Source organism: Poecilia formosa, unplaced genomic scaffold, assembly GCF_000485575.1.
Source record: "Poecilia formosa unplaced genomic scaffold, Poecilia_formosa-5.1.2 Scaffold56, whole genome shotgun sequence".
Lineage (NCBI taxonomy): Eukaryota > Metazoa > Chordata > Actinopteri > Cyprinodontiformes > Poeciliidae > Poecilia > Poecilia formosa.
This window is the reverse complement of record NW_006799995.1, coordinates 514091-531648: the sequence shown is the minus strand read 5'-3', so window position 1 is coordinate 531648 and position 17558 is coordinate 514091. Positions and strand designations below refer to the sequence as shown.

Below are 17558 nucleotides of genomic sequence, written 5' to 3'. Positions count from 1 at the left end.
TGGGGGTTTCATGGAGATGCAGACGAGGCAGGTAGCTGAATCGAAATAGGCTGTAATATTTTACATGGTTATGTAAAAATACATGACAAAACGAAAAGACACTACGGATTCTCAGTTAGTCCAGATATTTATACTAATGCTTAATCTTACAATTGTGCAAGTGTTACTAATCATGTGTGCTTAGACAAGTTGGCAGACAAAAAGTTTTGCATCACACATTATGAGAGATAATCTTATGTGTGTGTTTTTTTTTTTGTTTGTTAGAATGGAAACAAATTGAGAATTAAAAAAATAAGAATTTCATATCTGTGTTGTCTTCAGAGCTGATTTGATTTGCTTGATTTGCTGAAAAATCAGTTTAATCAGAAAATAGACTGAGCAGCAGCTCCTTGCTTGGGTAGCTCAGGTTTGAGTGATAGCCGTGACTTCTACCAACAATGAGCATCAGTAGTTTTCTTTTCTTTTTCTTTTTCTTTTTTTTTGATAATGATTATAGGAAAGTGTTTATTAGGCGTGCTCTTGTCCCTAAATGGGATGGATTACTTCCCAGGTACACTCTGCGTCCTTGTATGGGCACAACACCCAGGTTGTGTTGTTCAGCCAGCATGTCTCAATGTCATTCGCCACCATTCACTCTTCATCTTCCCCCCATCATCCCTTCATGCCAAGGCTAATTTAATCCTGCGTTTATTGATTGTGGGAGCATTCTCCCAGGCTTTCTTTCAATTTACTTCAATTTCATCATCCCGGCGCACTTGAAGGCGGCCTCCTCAAAAAGGGAGGAAATTCTCGTTGCAAAGGTCCTGATTCGAGACCGGCTGACAAGTCCCACCACCGCCACCCTCCTCACTTCCAGCGCCTTTTCTCTTTTCTCTTTTTGATGAGCTGCTCTTTCCCAGTTAAGTGGATTATTACAGTAGGGATAATTCTTGTCACATGGCATTATTTGGATGAGGTGAATAATTGAAATTTGTGTCTGAAAGGATTTTATCTGGATGAGAGGAAAGGGAGTGCTGGCAGGGTTGGGAGGGACAGGAGGAAGAGAGCAGACACACACACACACATACACACACTCTCACACTTGTGTAACATTCATGTGCACATGGCCATGTCAAACAGCGCAGTGTGTCAGACCGGGGACAGCAGTCATGTTAACAGGTTCTGACTCACCTCGCCCAGATCAGAAGGCCCTGGCACACTGAACGGACTCTCTTTGGTGGCAAAAGGCCCCGGCTCAGGGGGGCAACGCCGCAGCCTCTGCCGCCGCACAACCCAGAGGGGCATCTCTGGACCTGCAGTTACAGAGGCTGCTCTAGAGACGCCTCCTCCTCAGTGCAGCCGGATATCGGCCGCTGAAAACCGCCGCTGTTGCCTTTTGGTCACTTCCATCCTGGCATTTTCCTCCTTCAACAACCCCCACCCTCCTTAGACCTTTTGCTCACCCCATCAGTGTGGCAAATACTTGTGCATTTATGGGTGAAACTTGAAAGAAACCCACAGTATTTTTTTTTTTAATCTTACAACTATTTTGCTAAAAAAAATAAACATTGGACATTTTAAAATTAGCATGCAGTGACAGTAGTTTGGAAAATGTGTTACTCCAGTATATAAACTAATAGACGGTCAAAGTTAATGTGGTTTGATCAGGTTCTGACCTGAAATGTTTTCAAAGTCAACTGATCAAAATAAGATACAGAACAATTCAGATGTTTAATAAACAGGAAATTATTTAATTAAACATTGACCAGCATTAATCTTGGGAATCTTAATTTTCCTTATCTTTATCCATCAGTCTGTGATTAAAAAAATAATAATTTAACAAATTAAACCTCCAAATTATGTTTTGAAATATTTTCATTCCCTCATATTCACTAGTATTAAAAAACAATCAGAAGATCCCATTTCACTTATTCACCTTAACTCACAGTATGTATCTACATATCGAGTTGCATAATTTCTACTTCATGAAGATCTTTTTCTGGTGATGGGGAAACTCAGAAAGGAGTTTAAATTCATGGAAAAAAAAAGTCAATGGGTGTAATGTCCAGTAATTTGACCCGTCTAAAAAAGTAGCATCTTTTCCACACTACACGCTTCGTCTTCTGAAATTATGACTTGAGGAGTAATAAGCTATCCTCTCAACTATGGTTAAAAAGCATAAACACTGAAGCACATTCCTGAATTTAGGTGAGGGCTTTTTTTTTTTTTTTTTTTTTAAACATAACTGCAAAAACTTTGCTTAATCTGCTTCAGTCTTTAGCAAAACAAAGACGTTGTATTCAGGTTGAACAAATGCTGCAACTCACCTTAATGGGTAATTTCAAAGCAATGAATCACAACATACTGATCTAATCTCAAACACTGGATTATGGTCCTGATCAAAATCAGTCACTCATTGACAATTGATCCATATCTGTGTCAGCGATCACACCTCGTCTCGCGATCTGCATTTGCGGCGGTCGGTCTAAGGTGTGATTAGCACGTGGCTAATTATCATGCCTGTATAGATGTACGTTAACCAAGCTGTTTCCAAAATGCTGCAGCTGTGTACATGGTTTCATCGATAACATACTAAGACCACGAGTTTTAATCTCATAAATCAAACTATTACGATTCAGAGACCATTGTCGCACCTTGTTCATCCTAATTTTCGTTTTACATACAGAATTCGAACATTTTCCACAAAAAGTGTTCTTCGCAGCTTTCCAGATCGAAGCTCGTTTTTCTTGCTGCAACACATTTCTGCTGAGTTTATTGTAAGGCTTTGTGACATTTATTTGTACAAGTATTAGTTTAAGACTTGGTTCCAGCAGACTGTGCATCTTTAAAAGCCCGATAAATAAGAGAGAAACATTGTCGCTGTTGCACCATCTACAGATTGGAAGGTATGATGTGGATTTAAAGAAAAAAATAGGGCTTCAATTACAGCAACCATAGCATAATATCTCAATGTTTTTTTTTGTTTTTTTTTTGCATATTTATACTAATTTGTGATAGGAATAAAAAAAAACCCAAAACAATCACTGTTTTTTTTTGTTTTTTGCCTTTGGTCTGTTTATAAATACTTTTCACACCTAAAAAAGAAACTTTTAGAAAAATATGATAAAAAAATAAAAAGAAGCTATAGCATTTTTCAATCCAAATTCTTTTTCGCTTCTGCTAATTTTGACTCTGTTGGAAATAAGAAGCCAGAGGACTGCTATCTGATCTCACCTGTGTACAGTCGGGTGCTTTTTTTTTTGTCGCGTTTGCATCTGATCTGCAGCAGCGTTCGAGTGTCCTTCCTGGCATGAAACCAGCTACTTACTTTCTGTGTCCTCAACCCAGGCCTCGAATGACTAAATGTGTGTTTGTCTGTAAGTATGCAAGCGTGCGGTTTGTGTGTGCAGTCGGTGCATCGCTGTCAGTCAGCGGGTGCATGTTGGCACAGATAGTGTGCGCCGGCTGTGTGTTATGTGTTTAGGTTTGGGGATTTTAGGACAGCACAGGGAGGAGAAAAAGAATTGTAAGGAGAACATCCGCGGTCTCACAGCAACTTCAAAAGCTCTGCTTCCCCAGGATATTAAGCGACTGTGATGAAAAATTTAGCAAGCGTTAAATAAGCCGCTTTGAAGTGATCTGTTTTGGCTCAGCAGTCTTCAAATTTCCGTAGCCCCTCTGCTACAGTGTAGCCGCCTCGGTGTAAAGAGGAGGGTCGGAGGGGGAGGAGGGGGGGCCTGGAGATGATTGTGTTCAGGGTGAGAATTTTGGTAGTTGGCCGAAGCCAAACTAGGAGTAACTAGCCGAGGAGGAGACGTGAAGGCATCGCTGCAGCTACTGTAACCTCTTTATTGTTCCGTCAGACTTTTCCCCCCTCATCGTTTCACTCCTCACTGTCGGCTCGTTCGCTGCGTCCCAGGAGGCGCTGGCTGACAGATGTGGCTCATATGTTGGCTATGAAAAGAGATTTTTTTTTTCTTTTCCCCCTGCACTTCCATGTGGGTGTAAGACTAATGTAAAACAGTGGTGTTACCAGGAAGTCAAAGGTTGAACTGGGGTCTTGGCTCTTCGTGCGTGTTCTCTTTCCCCTTGAACTTCTTCACATTTTTTGCCAGTTTATAGATTTCAAGGTAGCTTATAGGTTTTATGTCACGGTAAACACAAAGCTATAAACAAGAAGGAAAATCATACTTTTTTTTTTGTCTCCACCATCTTACACGTGTACAGTAAATTTTGACAGTTTCACCCATTTTCTTTTCATGCTGGCTCAAAGTGAGTCATTTTAGATGGGAATCATTTGTAAGCATCAGCTTTTTAAGCCACTTCAACAAACAACACATAAACTCACCTAAAACATTTCATTGTAACTCTGTCTGTTGCCCTGCTGAAAGATGAACCTCGACCGTGATTCCTTGCAGGATTGTCTTGCACTTAACGCCATACATCTGTCCATCAACTGTGACCAGCTTCTCTGTCCCTGCAGAAGAAAAACAACCCCATAGCATGATGCTGTTTATAGGTTTGCAGTCATGCCAATCTTTCCATTTTCATCTGGATCAAACGGGGCTCATTGAGACGTTTAAAGTTTGATATACTGTTTTAAACCGGCCCCTCCTTTAAAAAACTCAGTTTGCTGTGTGGCTTAGCCTTCTGGATGTCATTTGTTCCCTAATGTTTGCACAGAAACCCACGAGAGCTTTACAGAGCAGCTGGATTTACCAAGATTAAAACTTTTCTAATTAGGTGATGGTTGATTGCACTTGATTTTACTTTGGGGTGTCAGAGTAAAGGTGGTTGAACGTACAACTCTGGGGAAAAAAAAAAAGGAAGAGATCACAGACATGTCGTCAGCAGCTCACAGAGTAAAAGAACAATGTTCACTCTACTCAATCATATACCTATAAAAAGTAAAATCAGAGGAGCTGATCATTTTCAGTTGTCTTTTAATTTCTTCCAGAGCTGCATGCGCACCACACATTTCAGGTTTGTTTTTAGAAAAACATTTTAAAAGCCATGTGTAGTTAATTATGCATTACTTTGTGTGAGTCTATCCAAGAGAAACCCATATATATACTGCAAAAGCAGTTATGGGATGAGAATATGGCTTAAACAGAGATTTACAGAAAATATATTCTTTATATTTTTGTCTTGAATATTCTTTTTTTACTCTTTAAAACAAAATCTACAAACGTCCCCCCCCATCCACTGTAAATTACTGCACATTTTAAGCTGATTAAGCTTTTCACTTTTCAGCCACCATAAACCAAGAAGTAACCAGAACTTAATATCTTGTTTGAAAATTCATATGTCTAATTATTTCACATGAATCACTTTTGAGGCCATCATTTTAATTTTTGAGAACTGCAGGTTTCAACATGCTTCAAATTAATTATTGGGGCAGAATACGAAATGAGAGCCGGTAATGGGTCCGGTACGGTAGCTCCATTCTGTCAAGAAACCGGGGCTGCCATTCAGTTAAGCCCAGGGAACCTTCTCAGAGATTTTGCCCCTTTTTTTTCCTCTTTGCTCATTACTTTAATTGTAATTGTAATCCTTTATTGGAGCTGTCTGCAGTAAAGGAGAGTTATGGTCCGAGTGGGGGCGCGAGCAATGGAGATATTTCATGATTATTGGGGAAGACGGTCACTAGGTGGCAGCCACTCGTTCGGCCCTTTTGTAATTACTGAGTGGAAAGTCGCGGTGAGAAAGTGTGTGTGTGTGTGTGTGTGTGTGTGTGTGTGTGTGTGCAATCAAGATTGTGAGACTAGAGATTTGACAAATCTTAGCACTTCCACTAGAGAAAGAGAGAGAATGTTTTCTGATCTGATTCTCTTTACTTTGGTTGTAAACACATTTCACACTGCAAGAAATGCAGGAAGGTAAAAGGTACAAACTTTTATTTTATTTATTTATTTTTTTTAATTACCAACAATATTTTAAATGCACCGTCAGGCCCGACGAAGGAGGGTGCGACGGAAGTGACCTAAAGTTATTGGTTCACAGTTCTCACACATCTGTTGCAGCGGTCGTGGTTACGTTTTCTCTTTGAAAAGCATAAAAGCTCAATTCTCTTATTTCACAGCACTTATTGCGCATGATGCTCTGTTTGTTTCTGTGGTTAATGACACAGGAAGGGCCCTTCGGTTTATTGTTGCTGTGTTGCACTTTTATTTTTCTCTTTTTTTTTTTCTCTCCTCCTCTCCGCGCCGCCTCCTTAGAGGACTCTGTATGAATTCTCACTGTCATGTCCAAGGACGAGTGGCGCAGGGTCAGCTAATTGCTTTTATGATTATGATTTCACGTCAGATTTATTGTGCATGCTCGGAGCACATCTTCCAGGTCCTGCCGACGTTGCGGGCTTTGGATGATGGTGGTGGTGTTGGGGGAGGAGGGTACATGGAGAAGAGGAGGGGGGGCAATGAGTTTACAGCTTCTGGCTGTGACTTCTTGTTTAAGTGCGGGTCACACTTTTTGACTCATTAAGAGTTGAACGCAGGGGGTTGGGGTGAATCACACGGGCTTTTCCTGTAAAAGCGTCTCTTTTCTATGTCAGTAACTGTACTTGTTTTGCTCATATTTGGCCACAGAAAGCCATTTTATCAGTTTCTCTCCAACATGTGCTAAAGTTTGGAGGTCATGAGTGTGGAATGACACAGACAGGGATTTTGGGTTTTTTTTTTTCCTGTCGTTTGAACTTTTTTTTTATGAGCCATAAATCTTTCATTTTCGTTTCTGTTTGCAGATGAGATGATTAGGCTCATTCCACTCATACTGTGCCAGAATTATCAACTGACTTCTTTTTGATGTTTTCTTTTTTCTTGCTTTGGTTCCACCCACCTCTTTGAAAAAGATGAGCACAGATGAGTCCAACCCATTAAAAAAAAAAAAAAAGATTTTCATTTTGTGGTTTCTGCCTTGTGTGTTCAGCTGGACTGGTTCTGCATCACAAACCCCTAGAATGACTTTTTTAAAAGATTTTTTTATTCATTGAATAGGTCCACATTGTAGAAGGGAAACTGGAACGGTTCTCGCCCGCTGTTGCGTAAAAAAAAAAAATCACATATTTGGAGCAGATAGTCTCATGTCGTAAGTCAGAGCTCTTGATTTGTCGCAGTAATTTGACCTCGCCGTGACCTCTGCGTTGCCGGGCCGCGGTGTGTCGGCTGACAGATGCAGCCTGGGAATATGGTTTGGATGAAGCTCCTCTCAGCTCACAGGAATGTTCGAGTTAGCTTTACGCAAAGTTCATTTTGGAGACATATGTAAAGTCTGTGATTAGGCTGAATTCAATAAACTTTAATGAATACTTAGGACTTTATTTGCAGGGTTTTTGTCACAGCGAGTATATTAATGTAAACGACTCGGTAACAGAGCTGTAATTTCCTATTCTCCCACAATTTAGTGAACTGTCACAATATGTTTACTTAAGAAATGATAGAAATACGACCCCGGTTTAATTACAGTGTAGCCATTTTGCCTCAATATACTTGGGAAAGTGGTCTTATTGAGCTAAGCTTTCTTTATACTCTCCATTCTGCTTTGTAATTACTCCAGCGTGATTTATTGTCTTTTCTTTGTGTTTATGGCTGTAAACTGCTCGAGTGAGTAAGTTGGTCTGAGAGCGGCTCGTCTCCTCGCACCGAGGCTGGAAATCTCCCGACGAATCCGAGATGTCTCTGCTGTCAAGACTGCTCACATCGCTCTCAGCCTCCAATGTCACTTTCAAGGCATAATTACACAAGTTGTGTTGATTAGTATGAGAAGCAATTACGGCGGCTTTCCGCCGCAAATGGGGGAATGTGATGGCTCTTGATTGACAGGAAGCATCCTGGTTTTAATAAGTAAATGACTATGGTAATTCCAGGTACTGAGACCCTCTGATTTGTCAGCATATTTCAATTTTTTTTTTTTTTTTTTTTGGAGATGCCCTCTGATTTTTAATGAACATGAATTTGATTGAATCCCCCTTCATTTCCTCTTGTCTCTGCGTCCGTCTGTCTTCGGTCAGGTCGCCTCGCGCTGTCATAAAGGGGCCGTGCACCGGTGCTTTCTAAGCCATCCAGCTTCTTGGTGAATCAGTTCAGCTTGCACAAAGAAAATAATAATAATAATAATTAAAAAAAACATAAAATGAGCAACCTACACTATTCAAATTGCCTCTTAGCATCTCGCTCGCTCTCACAAGTGCAGAAATCAGAGGGAGAAAAAAAAATTATTTGTAATTGACACTTTGGGGAACATTTTTTCCTCTTTTTATCTGGCTTCCCAGTAAGTTATTAGCTGTTAATTTGTCTGCAAGCTCCCCTACAGCGCCAGATATTTGTTCAAATACTGGGATCCCCTTAGCGCATTTGTAACTACACTTCTGAAAATGCTGCCTTGCCTAATTATGTAATATAATTCTGCCTTTTAGGCAAGTTTCTTTTAATTGAATAATATTAGTTGCCAGCTAAGGCTAAGCAGTTGGAGCTGCAACGCTTAAAAGAGCAATCCATACTGTGTGAAAGAGTCGTACAGTGAAATACTGTTCCACTGCAGGTTAAGACGTCCACGCTTGTGTCGGTTTTTTGACTAAGGGCCAAATATTTATGCTAAAACTTGATTGGCCCAACACTTAGTCTCATATTTCTTTCTTTGTTAACCACTGTTGGCCTAATCAAGTAATTCCCTGTTTGTCTTAGTAACCCCCAATAGAGTCATACATGCATACATATAATAAAATAATTTGCTCTTGCACTCTCTAGCCTGGCTGTAATTTATATGGATTGAATGAGTGCTGCATTGTGGAAAAGCACGAGTGGACCAAACGCTCGTTTGTCACCTCTAATAAATGTTGGAAATGTAAATTATGAACTTCTGCCTTCGGATGTAAATGCACTTTATCCCAGTCCCTTTAATGTAAACAGCCCAGTCCAATACATTAAAGGCTATGGGAGCGGGGCGGTGGGGTTTTAGATTTTGGGTTTTGACTGTTTTCACAATCAATAACCAGCACAAAAGAGCTCAGATGGAGAATGTTCTAACATATCTGAAGTTGCCTTCATAAATTATTGCATGAAAGCAGGCTTGTACACCAAAAATGTAAATACATTAATGTTATTAATAATGTAGTGACTAATAGTTCTATCAAGACTGTAATAGCAGTTTAATGGAATATGACAGCAAGAATGTATTACACTTCGTACATTCAGACGGGACCTCACATGACATTTATCAGATTTCTGTAACTATTTTTTTGATTATTTTGTAAAGTTAATTGCTTCTTTTCCCTTGAACGTCTTCTCCGGGAGAGGGACAGGGAAAAAAAAAAAAAAAAAAAAAAACTGGTAATGGATATTAATTAATATGTGTCAGTTTCCTGGGTTTGATTAAAAATAATGAAAGCAAAATGCTAATAGGTTTTCAGCGTTTCTCTGTGTGTGGCACCCTGAGATTGGGGCTTTATCTGGGGAATCTTGAGAAAAAGGAGATGGCGTGAAAGTGTCTTAGCCGAAATGAAAAGGATGTGGTGCACAAACTGAGATAAATCTTTTTTAAACCTACTAAAAACAAAAGAGCACTTCCGTAACTTATTGAATTCTGATTATTCTAGTCTAAGAAGTGCGGTCAGGAAGTGTATTAGCAGCGTGGCTCGTCTTAAAATGATCTAATTCTCATAACGAGGAGCTGGTTGAAGTTGTCAACTTAGACGAGGCTTTTTTTTGAAGCTGTAAGCGGTGGTTTAAAGTAATTTTAATAAAGTGCATGAGAAAGTGCCAGTGCGATCACTGTTTTCTGACCCTTCTCCACCTGTTGCTGCGCACTGCAAACCATCTGGCTGAAAGAACAGAGTTGCATTTTCGCCTCACTTACAACAAAGACCAGTTGGAGTGTGTGTAAATATTTCCACTTGCAAAAACAAAAATAAAAAATACAGTCAACTATGGCTTGGAATCTAAAGGAGCGCCACCTATTGGTCTTATTATAAAACTACACCTGGAATTTCCGTTCAACGACATATCTTGCACTCAATTATGCCCAGAATTTTTTAGATACATACTTTTTTTTTTTATTTTACCATCCAAATTTTGTCTGACTGACTGTAATATCAAAGGTTTGGGAGGGTGTGAATAATTTTTGATTTGTTAAAAAAAAAAAAAAAAAAGGAATTGACCTTTCATTCAGACTTGCTAGTTGAATGAAGATACTTTTAACTCTAAACCTGCCAGGAATATGAGTCATTTTGAGTTAAAAAAAAATATATATATATATATATATATTTTTTTTTTGTAATGTGCACAATATCATACCATGTGCAATGAACGCTTAGCAGGTGTTAGTTTTAGATTTTCATCTAATGTTTTGCATCAAAATAAAATGAACAATAAAAAAAACATTATTATAACCATAATTCGTGAACTACGTCAGCTTAGCAGCGTTGTTGCTCTTGTGCTTCCATATGAAACGATGCAATAATTATGCCATGCATTGACTCAACATTTCATACTGACTCATCCGTGTTTTTCTTACTGAACCAGCGTCATTTTGTGTTGACAATAACTGTGTGAATGTGACAATTCTCCGTAGTCGTCCTGCAGACGTCATGGCCAAGACTTCTTGCTTTTCTCCACGTTCCCCCGCACTTGCCAGCAAAATGAACACCTTCTAAACACTGTCATTATGGCACGGCAAAAGTGTGAGGAACTAGCGAAGCAGAGGTTGGCACTGGCTTTACTGACAATTATCCAACACCTGGACTGGCTGCCTTCCCCGGCTTGTGCATCAACTCTGTCGACTTCTTGTTAATGCAGTGATTAACAGGAAGATTGCATTTGTTTTCCTGTATGCAGCTCTCCTGGCAGCACTACTTTGCTTTCTCTTTGATTAAAACAGTAGATGGATGGGTGCAGTGTAGCTCAGTCATAAACTTCAAAAGGAAGGGTGAGCACACAGTAACCACAGAATATAGAGTAGAGGATGAGCCACTCTTTTATTTTTGCTCCCCAAGTAGTGTTTACTGTGTACATTGGGATTTAAAGTGAGGTATTATTGGCTTGAGGTCCTTTGTAAAAAGTCAGCCGACACAGACAGTTGTTAGGAGTCCTCCGGTATCCAGTACTTGTATGTCTCCTATAAACAGAATGTCTTTCCATATAAGGGTTTATGTTTTTTACATAACTGTCCTCCTGTCTGCCTTTCCTTGCTGCTCTTTTGCTACGTCATGACTCTCAAAGTACATGGAAAGTGGATTTGGGTGTCCTCGGGATGAAATAAGGGAAGCAAAGGGACTTTGAAAAAAAAAGAAAAAAGAAACAGCCTGTACTTTTGAAATGCAGAGAGTGGCATTGTCATGTGTTTTCTGTGTCAAGGTCGACAGAAAATGTCAGAACAGGTGTGCGTCTGCTGCTGAGCTGCTTGCCAACTCAGCCCCTCTGCTGTAACACGCCACCCCATGTGACATTGTAGTAGTTCACTATGGGTCTCCTCTTCTCATTCTTTTGGAGGAGGCTGGTAAAAGTTTGTCTTCTTCTGCTGCTGCCACGTGTGCGTGTCTTGATTGTCCATGGGTGTTGACGCCAAAGTTTGACGCAAATTACAACAAAAGATGCATTAGTCACATGTAACTTTCGTTTTTCTTTCAGTTCAGGATCATCCTGTTTGAGCTTTGCCGTTTAACAAGCCATGATTTTCACCATGATAAAGCAGAAGTATCATACAAAAATAAATAAATTTTAGGCCAGTTTCAGACCTCCGGTTTTTTTGACAATAAGCCAATTCTGAGTTTTTAATATAAGAACACCATTAACTGGTCTTCCTGGCATGAGGTGTTTTTAGTTATCACTACTGGGAGCTTCATGCTGCATCTGTGAGAGTGCAGTCATTGTAAAACAATTATATATATATTTTTTTACTAATATTTTAAAATAAAGGCAGAACGTTTACAGAGTTCCAGTTAGTGTGGCTATGGTTCTGGAGACTGCAGAGTGTTTACATGACTGAAAATATGAATCTTCACTTTTCCAAAAGACTCCTAACATTTCCAAATCCAATATGTTCTATGAAGCTGATGATGAAAACTTCTAAAGGATTAAACAGAGCAACTTTTCTGCTCTCTGTTCAGCCTTCCTGTTTTATTTCACAGTCTTGCTCTCGCTTGCTCTCTAGCAGCCTGAATGGAAAAAATTGGGTTACTCAGTAGAAAATACAATTTCATATAAGATGGCTTATTAAACTCCTCACTAATCCTGGAAATGACTAAGTTTTCTCTGAGTCAGAATTCCACAAGTAAGTGGACTATTATTTCTGTGTCATGGTGGCTGAAAATGGGCTAATTTCTCTGTCTATTTCTGTAAACAGTTCTGAAAGTCAGTGAAAAGGTCAACAGCGCTGATCATCAAAGGCATCTCATGTGTAAAAGAATAAAAATGTCTGCTGTTCTCAAGATTGTACCAATCTGCATCTGGGAATTGCGTTGCGAAACCTGAAATTTGTGTTTGAACTTCTCAGAAAAGGCGAACAATGTTCAGGTGGGGCAAATAAATATGCTTTTGTCATTTTCCAACCACCACATCCTTCTATGTGCAACCGAACAGGTTAAGGAAGGTTGAAATAATGAATTCTTAGTGGAACTGACGAGCTGTCTTTTCTTTCTTCCTGATTGGGCTTAATGAGATGAAAGGCAAATGCTACTTCTCAGACCCTGCTTTCTCTTCCTGCTGTCAGCACTCTGCTGTTTGTGTTCTTATCCCATTCTCTCACTGTTGCTGGTGGTTGGACACCTCCAGAAAATGAGATCTAGCTTGCATTTTTCTTTGTCACCCAGTGTGAGCTCTTTCAGGCTTTGTATATTCTCCTTTTCAAAAAAAAAATTACAAAGATGAAGGCCCTTAAGTTTCGTCCCTCATTTGAGGGTGATTTCATCCCGACTTGTCTGCCACTGTAGATGTGTGGCCCATTGTCTTGGCAAGTGTGTCTAAATGTTTCTGACAGGTCTCAGTGAAAGACAGGCCGCAAGGGTAAACTGCCAGCGCTTTTCCTCCCCCCCCTTTCTGCTTGGCTCCACTCCATTCTGCCCTTCCCCAGTAGATGGCGATGTTTATCTTCTCTGGCTCAGCCCTGGATTAGATGCGTCTCTCTTAATACGGCCCATCCATCCCGTCTCTCCGGCTTTCCGAGGAAAGAGGGGTCTCACCCTGTGTAAAGGGTCATGCCACCAATTCCTAGTCGCCTTTGAAGACCATGAAATTGCTGATCCAAGACACATGATTAGTGTATTCAACTTGGTGACTGGAGAAGAGTTGACACGTGATTACAATGTCAGTAGAATGTCACAATCTGTTGAGCTGTCTTTGCGAGGACGGTTCAATACTAAACGTCTAAGACGCAACAATTTGATCAATAAGATGGCGCGTTTGACTCTGGCTTTTTTTTTTCTTTTTAAAAGTCTGCTGCCATAACTGGAAACGTGTGCCAGCAGATTGCATCTTCCCCTCATTTCATTCCTTCATTTTCCTATCAAGGTGTTTTAGTTCAAACTTGGCTCGCTCTGTTCCGTACTAAAGGGTGTGTGTGTGTGTGTGTCTCTCTCTCTGTGGCTCCACAGTGAGTGGAGCGGTTTGGATCACTGGAGGAGGATAGGCTTGTCACTGTAAGTTGCCCGTGACAGAGGCAGCTCTTCCTCCTGACACCACAACACAACTTCTGTGGTGTGTCGCTCGGACACAGGCTCCGCATTGTTTTCCTGCTGGTGCCGCTTGCATTTTGCCTCAATCAGCTAATAGGATGTGAAAGGCCGACGGGCCTCGATGATATGAGGGAAGACGCACGGAGCGGCGGAGGTTTTAAGAAAGCAGTTTGTGTTTCTTGATGTTATTATCCTGGTCGTGCAGTTGCTGCCTTCTTTCTCCGGTTGCAGAGATGAACAACAATGAACACATGATGGTTTTGGAGATTAGGGGCACTGAGGTTGTTGCCTTGTTTTTGTGTTGAGAAACTTTTGTGTACAGCTGTAAGTTAAAACATCATCAAAAATATCATTTATTTAAATTCATAAAGGAATATTGCACACACAGTAATACATTTTAGACATTTTTTCAGTTTCTCTGAAAAACTACCCAGGACCAGCAAAAAGATGCTGAAATAAAATGAGTAAAATAGAAACTTTTTACTTGATTTCAAGCAGCTTTGAGTCTTCCTCCCCATTCTGCCTCCCTCCTCTGCCTTCCTCCTCCTCCTCTTCTTCCTTCTTCGCCATCACTGCAGCCCCTCCTCCAGAGTCTTTCCAAATGAAATGTAAAATTGCCTCCATCTAAAAAGCAGTCTTTATACCACTTAACCAAATCCAGCCCTTTTTTCTCCTTAGCCCAGGTAAGACCCTTCCAACACCGTCTCTGGCTTAGTCTTAGTAACACCAGTAATACAATAGTTGTATTTTTTAAATCTGTGTGTGGTGGTGCTTGTAAACGGTGTGAATCTCCCCCTCAAACTCTAGAATTGGCTTTCCTTTACAGTCCAAGGCAGAGGTTAACACTGTAACTTTTTCTACCACTCGTTTCCTTTCCCCTCAACTTTCCATTAACATTCTTTTATATGTAAGTCTTTGTGGAGATTCAACGTTTTTAGCAAGGACTTTTTGTGGCTTCCTCCTCTTTGACGCTTTTCCGTCCAACTCAACTCAGCACTATTTGACTCGACACAATTTGTGGTGTTTTTCTTTACAATGGAGCACCAACCTAAATGTGGGTGGGTTTGTCATAGCAAGGCAGCTTGAAAAATAATGAGACGTGATTTGTATGTGGCAAACCACCGTCAGGCTCCCACTATATTTTCTCATCAGCCACCAAGAACAAAAAATGTTTGCACTTTATTGGGCCACGGTGTTGATTTCAGTGTTGCATTTTTGTTCCTTAAAGGATCAGAAAATGCTCAGACACTATTATGAGTTTTTAAAGGAGTCTTTCTCGTGACTCAACCAGTGACTCCACACCGTAGCCAATCAGTGACCAGAAGTCTTCCAAAGTCGCATTTTCAGATTGACTTGGTTCGATTATATGCCGCAGTTGAGTAAATACTAAAAACCTGAGTTAATACCAAGTTCTTACTGGAAAACTGCAAAACCTGAATGAAGTAGGCTCAAGTTGAACTGAGCCAAGCTAGTGGGGAAATGGACTGGTGTGGAGGGTAGCTATGACTGTTTGACACCTGTCAAGTCAGCAGTCTTTCCAATGATTAAACAACATAATATTTCTGTGTTTGAAAGTAGTCTTTTTCTATTGTTTTTATGTAATGTTTAATTTAATGAAAACTGAATTTTGGGTTTTCATTCACTTAAAGCCATAACCATCAAAATTAATATAAATGCAGCCCTGAAATACATAAATGTGTCCTTTGTTAATCTAAAGTATGGCTTTCATTTTACGAAATTTAATCAAATTTCTCATCTTACTGGCTATATTCTAATTTATTGACATACATTTCTGTGTAGCTGAAGTTTAAAATATTTTGGTTAGGTTCACTTTTAATTTGCCCTTTTCATCCTCTAAATATATGTACTTTGTGCTTATTGGATCTAAATATAAATTTCACAGTTTGAATTAAATTATAGTAATCTGCTAACATTGTGACATGCCTGTTACACAATTTGACTTTTTCTGAGTAAAAAAATACAAAACAAAGAAAGCTTTACTAATAAATGCATTAGTCAATTAATAACCATTTGTTGCACCTTCCGTTCATGCAGATTTGCATTGGAAACTTTTGAGGTCATAGCTGAATGGCACGTACAATGATATCATCAACATAGCGTCAGTGCAGCTTTTGTTCTGTGAGATAAGACATTTCTGTTGCAAAATCAGTAGCCATGATCGCTGATGATTGATTTTATATGAAGGCCCTCGCATTTTACCGTTTTTTAAGCATTTTCCGATATGTCGATGTCTCATTTCTCAACCAAACCTTTTGTTTTTCTCTGATGCATTTTTGAACCACGTTATGAGCTCACCCTTAGAGTTTTTTAGTATCAAACTGAGCTGTCTTTCTTTTTTTTGATTTTTCTTACTTTAATCTGCTTACTCTCTGGTACTAAAAAGCATGTGGCGCTGCTTGTCACAGAATGTCATCGCTAACTGCAAAAGGAGGAGAAAAAAAAGAAAAAGAAAAGCTTCAAATTACAGGAAAGAGGCACTGCATTAAAGAACAAAGGAGATCGATGGCAGTACATTAAATTTTATGCGAATGGAAAAAAAAAAATCAACTAATTAAAATTGATTACTCCTGCTTTGTAAATGTGTTTCTGAATTAAATTATTGTATGAAAACATTTTGACCAATTGAGGAGCTGAGGAAGTATCCATTACTGGATTGCAGCTGAGAAGGGGCAGGAATGTTTTGTGGTAGCTAAGTAGTTTGTTGTGCTCGACTGCGAGTCCTCCTCCCCGTCTCCCCCCGCCGCTAAAGTGCCACGGGTTAATCTCTGATGACCCTCATCTCTCAGAGCAGCTCCAGACTCACCGTTTGGGCCTTTTACCTGAATTAAAAGGAACATGCGAGTTAAAAATGGAAAAAAAGGAGGTGTTGCTCCTCTGCAGAAAGAACGGTTCTTTGGGCTTTCAGGCCACCATTGAGGGGGATGTCTTTATCTAAACTGTCATCTATCTCTCTAGTTTACTAAAGGCAACCCCCGTCAGTGACACTGACAGTTGCACAAAAAAAAAAAAAAAAAGAAGTCAGAGCTGACTTTATATCTGTTAGTTTTGCTCAGGCTTAAAAGAGAAGACAACACTTTGTTGCTTTGTGTTGTTCTTAACCCCCTCGTACTTCACACACACAAAAAAATCAGGTAAACCCTTTTCTGACTAATGATTATATAAAAAATGAGGCAATCGATCGCACAATCTGATGTACTCGTTGAACTGAATCATAAAATGCGTCTGATCGTTGCGGAAAATTTCTGAAGAACAAAACGTGGTCTGATCTCTGGTCTCATCTGTTCTTTGCGCAGCTCGACAGCGTCCTCGTCGGATAAGTTGCTCGGCCTTCTGCGTTTCACGCCCTCAAACCTCATTCAACGTTTCCATGTTTGACGGTGAAGTGCTTCTGAATGGAAAGTTTGGTCTGGAAACGTAGTGGCCTTTTTAAAAAAAAACAAAACGAAAAAAAAAAACAACAACTTGATTTCCGTCCAACAAACCCCCACCTCCTTTACAAATTGCATAATGTGCCTTTGATGTCATGTTTGCAGCCCTGCCCGTGGCTCTGTCACTGATACACTGCTGTATGTTGTTATTTTTAAACCTTTGCCTAGCAAATGTCAATGATGTTTTCCATGACCCTTTTTTTCATCTACTGAAACGTTGAGTCTAACCTTTAAATTTCAAACCCTGGGTTCATTCAGTAATGATTAACTATATTTTAGTTAGCATAACACTTGGAAAACTAAGCCGCTTTGTATTTGTTTTATAGCGTGAAGATTTCTTGGATTATAAATTAATCTAATCAGAAAATCAGATAAATAATGAAGCTTCATCCTTTTTTGGGGGTTCATCTCTTACCGGGCCTTTAAAGCACCAGTGTCGGACCAACTGTTACCTAAATGGTTGGGTC

The 17558-nt window shown here is 39.8% G+C and overlaps 1 protein-coding gene across 3 annotated transcripts in view; it reads left to right on the top strand.

Annotated features, from left to right (window-relative positions):
* Window positions 1-17558, top strand: part of pex14 (peroxisomal biogenesis factor 14) — a 61017-nt gene that overhangs the window by 2388 nt on the left and 41071 nt on the right. The window lies entirely within an intron of this gene.